This window comes from Polistes fuscatus, unplaced genomic scaffold (genome assembly GCF_010416935.1).
Source record: "Polistes fuscatus isolate 324 unplaced genomic scaffold, CU_Pfus_HIC Scaffold20, whole genome shotgun sequence".
Taxonomy (NCBI): Eukaryota; Metazoa; Arthropoda; class Insecta; order Hymenoptera; family Vespidae; genus Polistes; species Polistes fuscatus.
The window spans coordinates 13,494-26,550 of NW_025113097.1; the positions used below are offsets into that span (position 1 = coordinate 13,494).

At 26.3% G+C, this 13,057-nt stretch overlaps 2 long non-coding RNA genes across 3 annotated transcripts; one reads left to right on the forward strand and one right to left on the reverse strand.

Annotated features, from left to right (window-relative positions):
- Positions 1 to 4,916: 4,916 nt before the first annotated feature.
- LOC122517393 lies at positions 4,917 to 5,219 on the reverse strand. The gene is made up of 2 exons (XR_006303831.1): positions 5,189 to 5,219; positions 4,917 to 5,106 (listed from the first exon to the last, which is right to left on the reverse strand). It is a non-coding gene; the product is annotated as an uncharacterized LOC122517393 (long non-coding RNA).
- Positions 5,220 to 8,760: 3,541 nt separating this feature from the next.
- Positions 8,761 to 9,578, forward strand: LOC122517392. Of its 2 annotated transcripts, XR_006303830.1 has the most exons (4): positions 8,761 to 8,837; positions 9,061 to 9,179; positions 9,362 to 9,438; positions 9,537 to 9,578. It is a non-coding gene; the product is annotated as an uncharacterized LOC122517392 (long non-coding RNA). The 2 variants fall into 2 exon arrangements; XR_006303829.1 differs by lacking the exon at positions 8,761 to 8,837 and having other exon boundaries at positions 9,015 to 9,179.
- The last annotated feature ends 3,479 nt before the right edge of the window (positions 9,579 to 13,057 follow it).

Genomic DNA, 13,057 nt, shown 5'->3' on the forward strand with positions numbered 1-13,057 from the left:
TGTTAATTAATCGATAGAAGTGTCTATTGTGTTTTAAAAAACTCGTAATATATGTTCGGAGCTCCGTCCTCTTCGAAATTCACCGTTGATCTGAGTAATTATCTTCTGTTAAAAGTTTTTTTTGGTGAAGTTGTTTATGTGACTTTCCGAAAATTACGCATGTGTTATAAAAGAAAATCAATTAAAATTGAAAATAAATTTAAATTATAACGCTCTCATTTTAATATTCTTTTATTTTTTGTATAATTGTTTTAAACTAATGTACATTTGTTGTTACGTTCTTGCGCAGTGATGACTTCGGTGGGAAGGGGGTAAAATTTTCATCTATTAAAACATAAAATCGCAATTAATTAATATTCAAAGTACGTCAAAAGTTAGGTAATATTTAAATAAATATATTTGCGTTTAAACAATCTTAATTATAATAAGAATTCATTAAATATTAAAATAATTGTTAATTAATCGATTGCAAGTGTCTATTGTTGCTTAAAAACTCGGAGTATATTTCTGTGATCCCTCCTCCTCGAAATTCACCGTTGATCTGAGAGTAATTATCCTCTGTTAAATTTTTTGGTTTTGTGAAAGTTGTTATGTGACTTTCCGAAAGTTGCGCATGTGTATAAAAGAAAATCAATAAATTAATCAATAAAATTTAACCATTATAACGTTCTCGTTTTAATATTTCTTTATTTTTTATGTAATTATTTTAATGTTCCTGCGCAGTAAAGACTTCGGGGATTGAATTCAGCCTGTAACATAGAAAAGTGCATTAATGCATTTGATGCTAGTATCTATGCAATTTTATTTGCAATTGTTTACAAAAACTACACTATAAAGATGTAATTATCTATTAAAGATGTAACATGTAAAAATTAAATTATTTTCTATGGCATTTATTAAAGTATATGTAAATGAAAAAAAAAGTACATTTCTCTAAACAATTTTTAGATTTTCCAGAAAGAAAGAGCCTATTATCTATCCATTGCAAATGTGATTTAAAAAAGAAACTTGTGAAAAAAAATATTATTCTAGCACTGTAAAAATAAATGAATGAATCCAATGCAATCTCTTTTATACATCCGCAAATTTAATTTCAACAATTTTGGACTACACCCTGGTATCTGTAATACATAAAAGGTATTAAAAATTATAAGTAATCGGTAAATTTTATGTTTATGTGTATTAGTATTCAGTAACGAATTAAAGTTTAAAAAAGTCATCTAAAGAAACATAAAATAAAATATATTAAATTATTTCTATTGAAAGTACGTTAATATGTATGTAATGTTTAAACCAGTAGATATGTATTTAAAAAATCTGAAATATAAAGAGAGTGCATTAAATATTAAAATAATTGTTAATTAATTGATAGAAGTGTCTATTGTTGTTAAAAAGTTCGTAATATATGTTCGGAGCTTTGTCTTCTTCGAAATTCCCCTTCAGACTGGGCCTTTGTCCTCTATGTTAATTACTTTTATTGAAGTTGTTTATATGACTTTCCGAACGTTACGCATGTGTAAAAAGAGAATAATCCACCTAAACAATTAAATTTATGATTAAACGTTCTCATTTTAGTATTCTTTTAATTTTTATGTAATTGTTTAAACTAATGTACATTTTTGTAACGTTTGGAAATTTTCATCGAAAAGAATATCACATAGAAATAATTTAATATCTAAAGTATACTAATAAATAAGTAATTTTTAAACCAGTACACATGTGTTTCAATGAATTGAAATAAAAAAAGAGTTTATTAGAATATTAAAATATTCGTTAATAATCGATAAAAGTGTCTATTGTCGCTTAATGTTCGTAGCAAATGTATGAGCATATTATTCGAAATAAATAAAAATTATGATTATTATAGCAGTCTTTAATTTTTGTGCAATTGTTTAAACAAACGTCCTATAAAAATATTTTATTATAGGAGAATATTAACATTAATAAACAATAGTAAATAGCTTGGAATAATATTAATGAATGTATTATCGATATATATAATATATCTATATACTGTGAAAGGCATTTAAATGCCACCCTCGAATCAAAATTTTGACGTTTTTCTGATTTCACCTAGGAATCCATATGTTCCGGTATTTTAAATCCGGTATTTTAAATTTGTCGTGACGTCACAAAAATGAAATTTTGTTAATAGGATCACAGGATGATACAAGAGCTCTTCGAAGAGAATAGGAAACGAGAGCGCTGATTGGTTGATAAATAGCCAATCAGCTCTCAATATTGGCCTAGAAGAGCGCTGATTGGTTGATAAATAGCCAATCAGCTTCTAATAGTGCGCTGATTGGTTGAAAAATAGCCAATCAGCTTTTATAGTGCGCTGATTGGTTGATAAATAGCCAATCAGCTCTCAATATATAGCCTAGAAGAGCGCTGATTGGTTGAAAATTGGCCAATCGGCTCTTAGTGGATTTCTGATTGGTTGATGCTGGGTCTATTATTAACCATCAGCGCACTTGTTTCCTATTCTCTTCGAAGAGCTCTTGTATCATCCTGTGATCCTATTAACAAAATTTCATTTTTGTGACGTCACGACAATTTAAAATACCGGATTTAAAATACCGGAACATATGGATTCCTATGTGAAATCAGAAAAACGTCAAAATTTTGATTCGAGGGTGGCATTTAAATGCCTTTCACAGTATATATAGATATTATTATATCGATAAATACATTCATAATATTTTTCCAAGCTATTAAATATTATTTATAGTCTTTTATAATATTAGTTCTATGAATATAGAAAAAAAGGAAGAGAATATAAATAATCATTTTTTCACAAAAAATTAGAATATTAATATTTCTCAATAGTGACCTAAATAAGATATTTTACTGTGACGAAAATTAGAATAATGTGATATTTTTATCATTTTTTTTTTTTTTTAATTATCTCTTATTACATTATTCCAAGGAGTCTATAAAATTCGCCAAACATTTAAATTTTATTTTAATTCATTAATGATAGTTAAATTAATTATTATACTTTACGTATATGTAAATAAAATATGCTAATGAACAAATATTTTTATAAAATATATATTAAAGTAATATTAAATGTACAATTATGGTATGACATCGTCTTAAAAATTACAATGAATTTGTTACATTATTGAGCTATTAAAACACTACTCTGCGCTTTAAATTATAGATATATGTAGTAAATAATTCATTTCGTATCTTCACTTATGAAATCACACCCGGTATCAAATATAAGCATATTATTTAAAAAAAGATTTATCTAGCAATCGTTAAACGAAACAACAATACATTTTATATTATGTAATGCCACCACAATGTGGCATAATAGTGTGATATGTTTCTTCATGATACTACAGTTTTCTTCTTTTCTACCCAAATTTTGTGCTACTAGAATATTCCTTTAATCTCTTTTTCATTTAAGAAATTACACAAAAAACCCTACAAAGGAAATGAAACTATTAGTTTGTTACACTATCTCATGTAAAATTGAAAAATCTACAGTATATTCTTTGTTGTATAGATAAAAAAAGATACTAGAAATGTTTTTAGTATTTCTTTTCTATCAACGTACCATTAAATAATGAATGATCCTTATTAGAAATTATATAGCACAAGTACAGTTAAATCTTAAAAAGCAAGTGAAAGACTTTGATGATCAGTAGAATTTAATTTTCTGACAGCATTATTTTCTTCTCCTTTAGATTTACGAAATTAAGACATTTTTTCAATATTTCTTATCTATGGCCTTTCTGCTTTAACAATTTATTATTCAAAAAGAATAGTTTCCTTTAGATAAATTATTGCCAGTCGATGTATAATAGTATTTTCAATTACGAAGTACAATACTACATAATATACTTTATATATGTTAGGAATATCCTAATGAAATGTATTTCCTATTTGTCTTTTAAATTTGTAATAATCAGGATGATTTCTTTTTGAATTATTTTGATATAATATTATAGTACATAGTTTCCTTCCAGTGTGAGAACGTAGCACGTTCACCGGTGTCTTCCTAAATCTTTCATGACTACAGTGTTTTTCGATTTTTCATATCTAATTGAAAATTATTTTCTTTTCTTCTAGTTTAATGAATGATCACCTATGCAGAAAGAATAAGATCTTTAATACTTTGAATAAATATTTTTTAAGAAATTATTATAATATTGGTTTATTCCCAGTACAGATAATTATGTTTGAGTATTAAAAGATCCTTTAAACTGCTGCTGCATTCTATTTGTAAAATGATTCCCATGGCATCTCTACAAAAAAGAAATTCATTGATACGAGTACTCAAATTTTCTAGTAAGTCGATTACCAATAATTTTTTTTATTACCTAGTACGAGGCTTGGCAATACAATTTGTAAAAGAAAAGAATCCCTTATATAATATGATTCCTATTTGTCTTTTAAATTTGTAATAATCAGGATGCTTTCTTTCTTGAATTATTTTGATATAATATTATAGTACATGGTTTCCTTCCAGTGTGAGAACGTAGCACGTTCACCTGTGTCTTCCTAAATCTTTCATGATTAAAGTGTTGTTGGATTCTTCTTAACGTAGTGAAAAATCATAGTCTCTCTTTTCCAGTACATTGATTGAACACCTATGCAGAAAGAATCAGATCTTTAATACTTTGAATAAATATTTTTTTAGAAAATATTATAATATTGGTTTATTCCCAATAAAGAAATTTATGTTTGCCTTTTAAAAGATCCTTTAAACTGTTGCTGCATTCTATTTGCAAAATGATTCCCATGGAATCTCTACAAAAAGAAATTAGTTAATACAAGTCCACAATATTTTCTAGTGAGTCGATTAACAATAATATCTTTCATTACCTGGTACGAGGCTTGGCAATACAATTTGTATAAGAAAAGAATTCTTAATATAATATGATTCCTTTTTGTCTTTTAAATTTTTAGTAATCAGGATGCATTCATTCTTCAATTCTTTTGATAGTATATTAATACATAGTTTCCTTCCAGGGTGAGAACAAAACCCTTTCCACACTGTCTTCCTAGATCTCTCACGATTACAGTGTAGTTGGATTTTGCTTATCGAATTGAAAATTATCTTTCCTTTCTTCCAGTTTAATGATTGATCACCTATGCAGAAAGAATAAGATCTTTAATACTTTGAATAAATATCTTTTAAGAAATTATTATAATATTGGTTTATTCCCAATACAAGATAATTATGTTTGCTTATTAAAAGATCCTTTAAACTGCTGCTGCATTCTATTTGTAAAATGATTCCCATGGCATCTCTACAAAAAGAAATTCGTTGATACAAGTCCTCAATATTTTCTAGTAAGTCGATTAACAATAATTTTTTTTATTACCTGGTACGAGGCTTGGCAATACAATTTGTAAAAGAAAAGAATCCCTTATGTAATATGATTCCTATTTGTCTTTTAAATTTGTAAAAATTTAAGATTGTAACGTTCTGATTTAAACATTATTTCAATTTTATGTAATTGTTTAAACTAATATACGTTTGTTTTACGTCCCTATGCAATGATGACTTTGGATAATAAAATTTTTATCCAGAAAAATATCACATTAAAATTATTTTATATTCAAAGTATGTTAATAAGTATGTAATGTTTAAACCAGTACATATGTGTTTAAACAATCTGAAATATAAAGAGATTGCATTAGAATATTAAAATAATATTTAAATAATCGATAGGAATGTCTATTCTTGTCTAAAAGATCGGAATATATGATCTATGTACCGTCCCCTTCGAAATCGATCGTTGAAATGAGACGTTGTCCTCTATGAAAGTACTTTTATTAAATGTTGTTTATAAGACCTTCCAAACAATGCGCATGTGTATAAAGGGTGTCATACATCTAATACATAATCTTTAAGATTAAAACGTTATGATTTTCATATTTTTATCTATTTTAAGTATTATTATAATGCTTCTGCGCAGTGATGACTTCGAGGGTAAAATTTAGCTGCAATATAAGAAAAGTGCATTAGTGCATTGAAATAATTGGTAATGTATACGTAATGTACATGTATATGTAAATGAAAAAAGAAAGTACATTTCTCTAAACAATTATACAACCATATATTCTAACAATTAATAAACAATATATTATGGAAAATGTGAATTATTGAAGTTTACCATTATGATAGAAGAAAGCTGAGGTGTTCGCCGTTTAAGTATTATATAAAAATTGCCTGGATTCATTTTAAAATCTTGTAAACTCTTCTTTTATGTATGTACTTGATACACAAAACAATAAGAAAGCCTAATAGATGCTGTGCTTTTTCAAATCTTCAAATACTTGCAAATCTGAAAATCATATGATTGTTTTAGTAAAGTATCAAGCAAATTGAACGAGTCTATATATGTATAGTATGATATTTGAATAAGATGTCACTCTCCCTCTCTCTTTTCCCTTCTTATACTTTTTATATTACTCTTCTTTATGTTATAAAAGAAAAGAGAGATATACTTACCACAACTGATATCAATATAAAAAAGTAAACACAATTATTAATTAGATAAAAAAGTAAACACCATCAGACTGAGACTGAGTATATGCATTCATGCTGTTTTCTACCAATGTTTGAAAACCTAAAAAAAAAGTATAAAGTAACATAGCATTGGTATAATATAAAGAAAATTCATATATGAGTGTTTTGTATACGTGTAATACGTTCCTTGTTGATATTCACAAAATAGTGTGTAGAATAAGGACAATATACACTAAAAACTTTATAACATTGCACTGAAAACACAATTATATAGAAAAGAAACCACGTTATAGAAATCTTTAAAACAAATGATATAAAGCACTATAGCCATCCTTAAAGAATTAAAATAAATTGAAACAAAACAATTGACATCTCTCATGCCAACCATGAAAGTGTAAATTCCCATACTCTGTATTGATATGGAAAAACTCTTGTTATTTTAATTCTTGAAGGATGGCTATAATGATGTATGTCAATTGTTTTTAAAATATCTGCAACGAGGTTTCTTTTCTATACGATTCTGTTTTTCTGTGTGGTTTTTAGTGTATAACCGCTTTATTTTATTCCTTCTTTTTTTAAATATTATAAAGGAACGTGTACACCTAACAGGAAAATAAAATTATTTTTGATTATTAAAAAATTAATTTTGTGTGTGTTTTTCTGTGCAGTATGATAAGTTTTTAGTGTACAATGTCTTTATTCTACACATAAGTTTTAAATATTAACAAGGATAACTTGGTACTTTACTAATACAATCTTATGATTTTCAGATTTGCAAGTATTTGAAGATTTGGAAAAGCACAGCATCTATTAGGCTTTCTTATTGTTTTGTGTATCAAGTACATACATAAAAGAAAAGTTTACAAGATTTTAAAATGAATCCAGACATTTTTTTGGTATTTAAATGAGCAAACACCTCAGCTTTCTTCTATCATAATGGTAAACTTTAATAATTCATTTTTCCATTAGTATATGTTTATTAATTGTTTTAATATATTGGTTGTATATTTGTTGAGAGGAATGTAATTTCATTTTTCATTTACATATACGTGTACATTATGTATACATTACCAATTATTTCAATGCACTAATGCACTTTTCTTATATTGCAACTAAATTTTACCCTCGAAGTCACCACTGCGCAGAAGCATTATAATAATTAATTAAAAAAGATAAAAATACGAAAATCAGAACGTTATAATCTTAAATTTATTGATTAGATGAATTATTCACTTTATACACATGCGTAACGTTCGGAAAGTCATATAAACAACATTTAATAAAAGTACTTTCATAGAGGACAACATCTCATTTCAACGGTGGATTTCGAAGAGGATTGTACACAGATCACTATTCCGATCTTTTAGACAACAATAGACATTCCTATCGATTATTTAACAATTATTTTAATATTCGAATGCAATCTCTTTATATTTCAGATTGTTTAAACACATATGTACTGATTTAAACATTACATACTTATTAAATACTTTGAATATAAAATAATTTTAATGTGATATTTTTCTGGATAAAATTTTATTATCCAAAGTCATCATTGCACAGGGATGTTAAAACAAATGTATATTAGTTTAAACAATTACACAAAATTGAAGGAATGTTTAAATCAGAACGTTGCCATGTGATAAAGTTTTTAGTGTATATTGTCTTTATTTTATTCGGTTTTTTTTTTAAATATTAACAAGGAACGTATACACCTAATAGAAAAATAGATTAGATAATAATAATTATTAATTGGATAATTATATTAATAATAAAATGGATTTTTGATTTATTAATTAATTAATTATGTGTGTTTTTCTGTGCGGTGTGATAAGGTTTATAGTGCATATTGTCTTTATTCATTTAGTTATTTTTAAATATTAACAAGTTACGTGTACCTTAATAGAAAAATTTTTGATTTATTAATTAATTAATTATGTGTGTTTTTCTGTGCGGTGTGATAAGGTTTATAGTGCATATTGTCTTTATTCATTTAGTTATTTTTAAATATTAACAAGTTACGTGTACCTTAAATAGAAAAATAGAATAAATTTTTTATTTATTTAATAATAATTATCATATTAAGCTTGACTTGAGTGGTCATGAAGAGAGGTGAGCTACAGCAAGTACGTGCGACGGGGTAAGCTTGTGTGCGTGAAATAAATTTCTATTGGTTACTCGGAATTTCTAATTGCTCATTTACAATGTAAATAATTATCAGCCAATCAGTTAATCAGACGATTTATTATTAGCTAATCAGGGCTCTTTGCTGACTTCCCTTCTTTCTTTTCTTGGCGTCGGTACTGGAGATCGCACGGATACTATGTCGTCCCATTCATCTCAGGTAATTAAAAAATATCCTTAAAAATATCCTAAAAAATGCTGTTGCAGTGACAAGAAATAATCAAGACACAAATATATAAAGTTAAACATTATAAACTTATATTTGTAAAAAGCAAATATTATATTAAACTCGAATAATATTTATTCATAGAATTAATAAGCTATACTCTCTGCATAGATGTTCAATCATTTTACTAGAAGTAAAAGAAAATATATTATTTTAGATTACGAAAAAAGAATCCGATATTACTACACCCATGAAAAAATTGGCAGGACACCGCCTTTTATTTTACATAAACTGGTAAAATATCATATGCAGTAGTCTTCTATCAAGAGAATTGAGGTACGAAATGCATCCTAGTTATTACTAACTTAAATAACAAATAGAAAATACAGTTTCATAAAAAGTACTCAATGTCTACTAAATTTATAACTATATACTTTACTAAATAATTAATAACCTTACTATGCTTCGACTGACAAGTAAATATTGAATACTTTTATCAATATAATTCTACTTTGTAGAGATTTAAAGTAAAGTTGTATCCTAATAAAATGTAGTTGCAGTGACAAGCAATAATCAAGACACAAATATGTAAAAGGTAAACGTAATAATCTTTTATTTAAAAAAAAACAAGTATTATATTACAATTGAATAATATTTATTCAAAGTATTAAAGATCTTATTCTTTCTGCATAGGTGTTCAATCAATGTACTGGAAAAGAGAGCGTATGAAATTTCACTACGTTAAGAAGAATCCAACAACACTTTAATCATGAAAGATTTAGGAAGACACCAGTGAACGTGCTCCGTTCTCACACTGGAAGGAAACCATGTACTATATATTCCATCAAAAGAATTGAAGAAGAAATGCATCCTGATAATTACAAATTTAAAAGACAAATAGAAATCATATTATATTAAGAATTCTTTTCTTATACAAATTGTATTGCCAAGCCTCGTACCAGGTAATGAAAGATATTATTGTTAATCGACTTACTAGAAAATATTCAGGACTTGTATCAACGAATTTCTTTTTTGTAGAGATTCCATGGGAATCATTTTACAAATAGAATGCAGCAGCAGTTTAAAGGATCTTTTAATAAGCAAACATAATTATCTTGTATTGGGAATAAACCAATATTATAATAATTTCTTAAAAAATATTTATTCAAAGTATTAAAGATCTTATTCTTTCTGCATTGGTGATCAATCATTAAACTGGAAGAAAGGAAAGATACTTTTCAATTCGATAAGCAAAATCCAACTACACTGTAATCGTGAGAGATTTAGGAAGACAGTGTGGAAAGGGTTTTGTTCTCACCCTGGAAGGAAACTATGTACTATAATATTATATCAAAATAATTCAAGAAAGAAAGCATCCTGATAATTACAAATTTAAAAGACAAATAGGAATCATATTATAAGAATTCTTTTCTTATACAAATTGTATTGCCAAGCCTCGTACCAGGTAATGAAAGATATTATTGTTAATCGACTTACTAGAAAATATTGAGGACTTGTATCAACGAATTTCTTTTTTGTAGAGATGCCATGGGAATCATTTTACAAATAGAATGCAGCAGCAGTTTAAAGGATCTTTTAATAAGCAAACATAATTATCTTGTTTTGGGAATAAACCAATATTATAATAATTTCTTAAAAAATATTTATTCAAAGTATTAAAGATCTTATTCTTTCTGCATAGGTGATCATTCATTAAACTAGAAGAAAGGAAAGATAATTTTCAATTAGATATGAAAAATCGAAAAACACTGTAATCATGAAAGATTTAGGAAGACAGCGGTGAACGTGCTACGTTCTCACACTGGAAGGAAACCATGTACTATAATATTATATCAAAATAATTCAAGAAAGAAAGCATCCTGATAATTACAAATTTAAAAGACAAATAGAAATCATATTATATTAAGAATTCTTTTCTTATACAAATTGTATTGCCAAGTCTCATACCAGGTAATGAAAGATATTATTGTTAATCGACTCATTAGAAAATATTGTGGACTTGTATTAACTAATTTCTTTTCTGTAGAGATTCCATGGGAATCATTTTGCAAATAGAATGCAGCAACAGTTTAAAGGATCTTTTAAAAGGCAAACATAAATTTCTTTTATTGGGAATAAACCAATATTATAATTTTCAAAAAAAATATTTATTCAAAGTATTAAAGATCTGATTCTTTCTGCATAGGTGTTCAATCAATGTACTGGAAAAGAGAGCGTATGATTTTTCACTACGTTAAGAAGAATCCAACAACACTTTAATCATGAAAGATTTAGGAAGACACAGGCGAACGTGCTCCGTTCTCACACTGGAAGGAAACCATGTACTATAATATTATATCAAAATAATTCAAGAAAGAAAGCATCCTGATTATTACAAATTTAAAAGACAAATAGGAATCATATTATATAAGGGATTCTTTTCTTATACAAATTGTATTGCCAAGCCTCGTACCAGGTAATGAAAGATATTATTGTTAATCGACTTACTAGAAAATATTGAGGACTTGTATCAACGAATTTCTTTTTTGTAGAGATGCCATGGGAATCATTTTATAAATAGAATGCAGCAGTAGTTTAAAGGATCTTTTAATAAGCAAACATAATTATCTTGTATTGGGAATAAACCAATATTATAATAATTTCTTAAAAGATATTTATTCAAAGTATTAAAGATCTTATTCTTTCTGCATAGGTGATCAATCATTAAACTAGAAGAAAGGAAAGATAATTTTCAATTAGATAAGAAAAATCGAAAAACACTGTAATCATGAAAGATTTAGGAAGACACGGGTGTAAGTGTTCCGTTCTCACACTGGAAGGAAACCATGTACTATAATATTCTATCAAAAGAATTGATGGAAACCATGTACTGTAATATTCTTTCAAAAGAATAGAAGAAGGAATGCATCATGGTTATTATAAATTTAAAAGACAAATAGGAAATACATTGCATTAGGATATTCCTAACATATATAAAGTATATTATTTAGTATTGTACTGGGTAATTGAAAACACTATTATACATCGACTGGCAATAATTTATCTAAAGGAAACTATTCTTTTTGAATAATAAATTGTTAAAGCAGAAAGGCCATAGATAAGAAATATTGAAAAAATGTCTTAATTTCGTAAATCTAAAGGAGAGAAAATAATGCTGTCAGAAATTTTTATTTACTGCTTTTTAAGATTTAACTGTACTTGTGCTATATAATTTCTAATAAGGATCATTCATTATGTAATGGTACGTTGAAAAGAATACTAAAAACATTTCTAGTATCTTTTCTTATCTATACAACAGAGAATATACTGTAGATTTTTCAATTTTACATGAGATGGTGTAACAAACTAATAGTTTCATTTCCTTTGTAGGGTTTTTGTGCAATTTCTTAAAAGAAAAGAGATTAAAGGAATATTCTATTAGCACAAAATTTGGGTAGAAAGAAGAAAACTGTAGTATCATGAAGAAACATATCACACTATTATGCCACATTGTGGTGGCATTACATAATATAAAATGTATTTGTTGTTTCGTTTAACGATTGCTAGATAAATCTTTTTTTAAATAATATGCTTATATATTTGATACCGGGTGTGATTTCATAAGTGAAGATACGAAATGAATTATTTACTACATATATCTATAATTTAAAGCGCAGAGTAGTGTTTTAATAGCTCAATAATGTAACAAATTCATTGTAATTTTTAAGACGATGTCATACCATATTGTACATTTAATATTACTTATAATATATTTTATAAAAATATTTGTGCATTAGCATATTTTATTTACATATACGTAAAGTATAATATAATTAATTTAACTATCATTAATGAATTAAAATAAAATTTAAATGTTTGGCGAATTTTATAGACTCCTTGGAATAATGTAATAAGAGATAATTAAAAAAAAAAAAAATGATAAAAAATATCACATTATTCTAATTTTCGTCACAGTAAAATATCTTATTTAGGTCACTATTGAGAAATATTAATATTCTAATTTTTTGTGAAAAAATGATTATTTATATTCTCTTCCTTTTTTTCTATATTCATAGAACTAATATTATAAAAGACTATAAATAATATTTAATAGCTTGGAAAAATATTAATGAATGTATTTATCGATATATATAATATATCTATATATACTGTGAAAGGCATTTAAATGCCACCCTCAAATCAAAATTTTGACG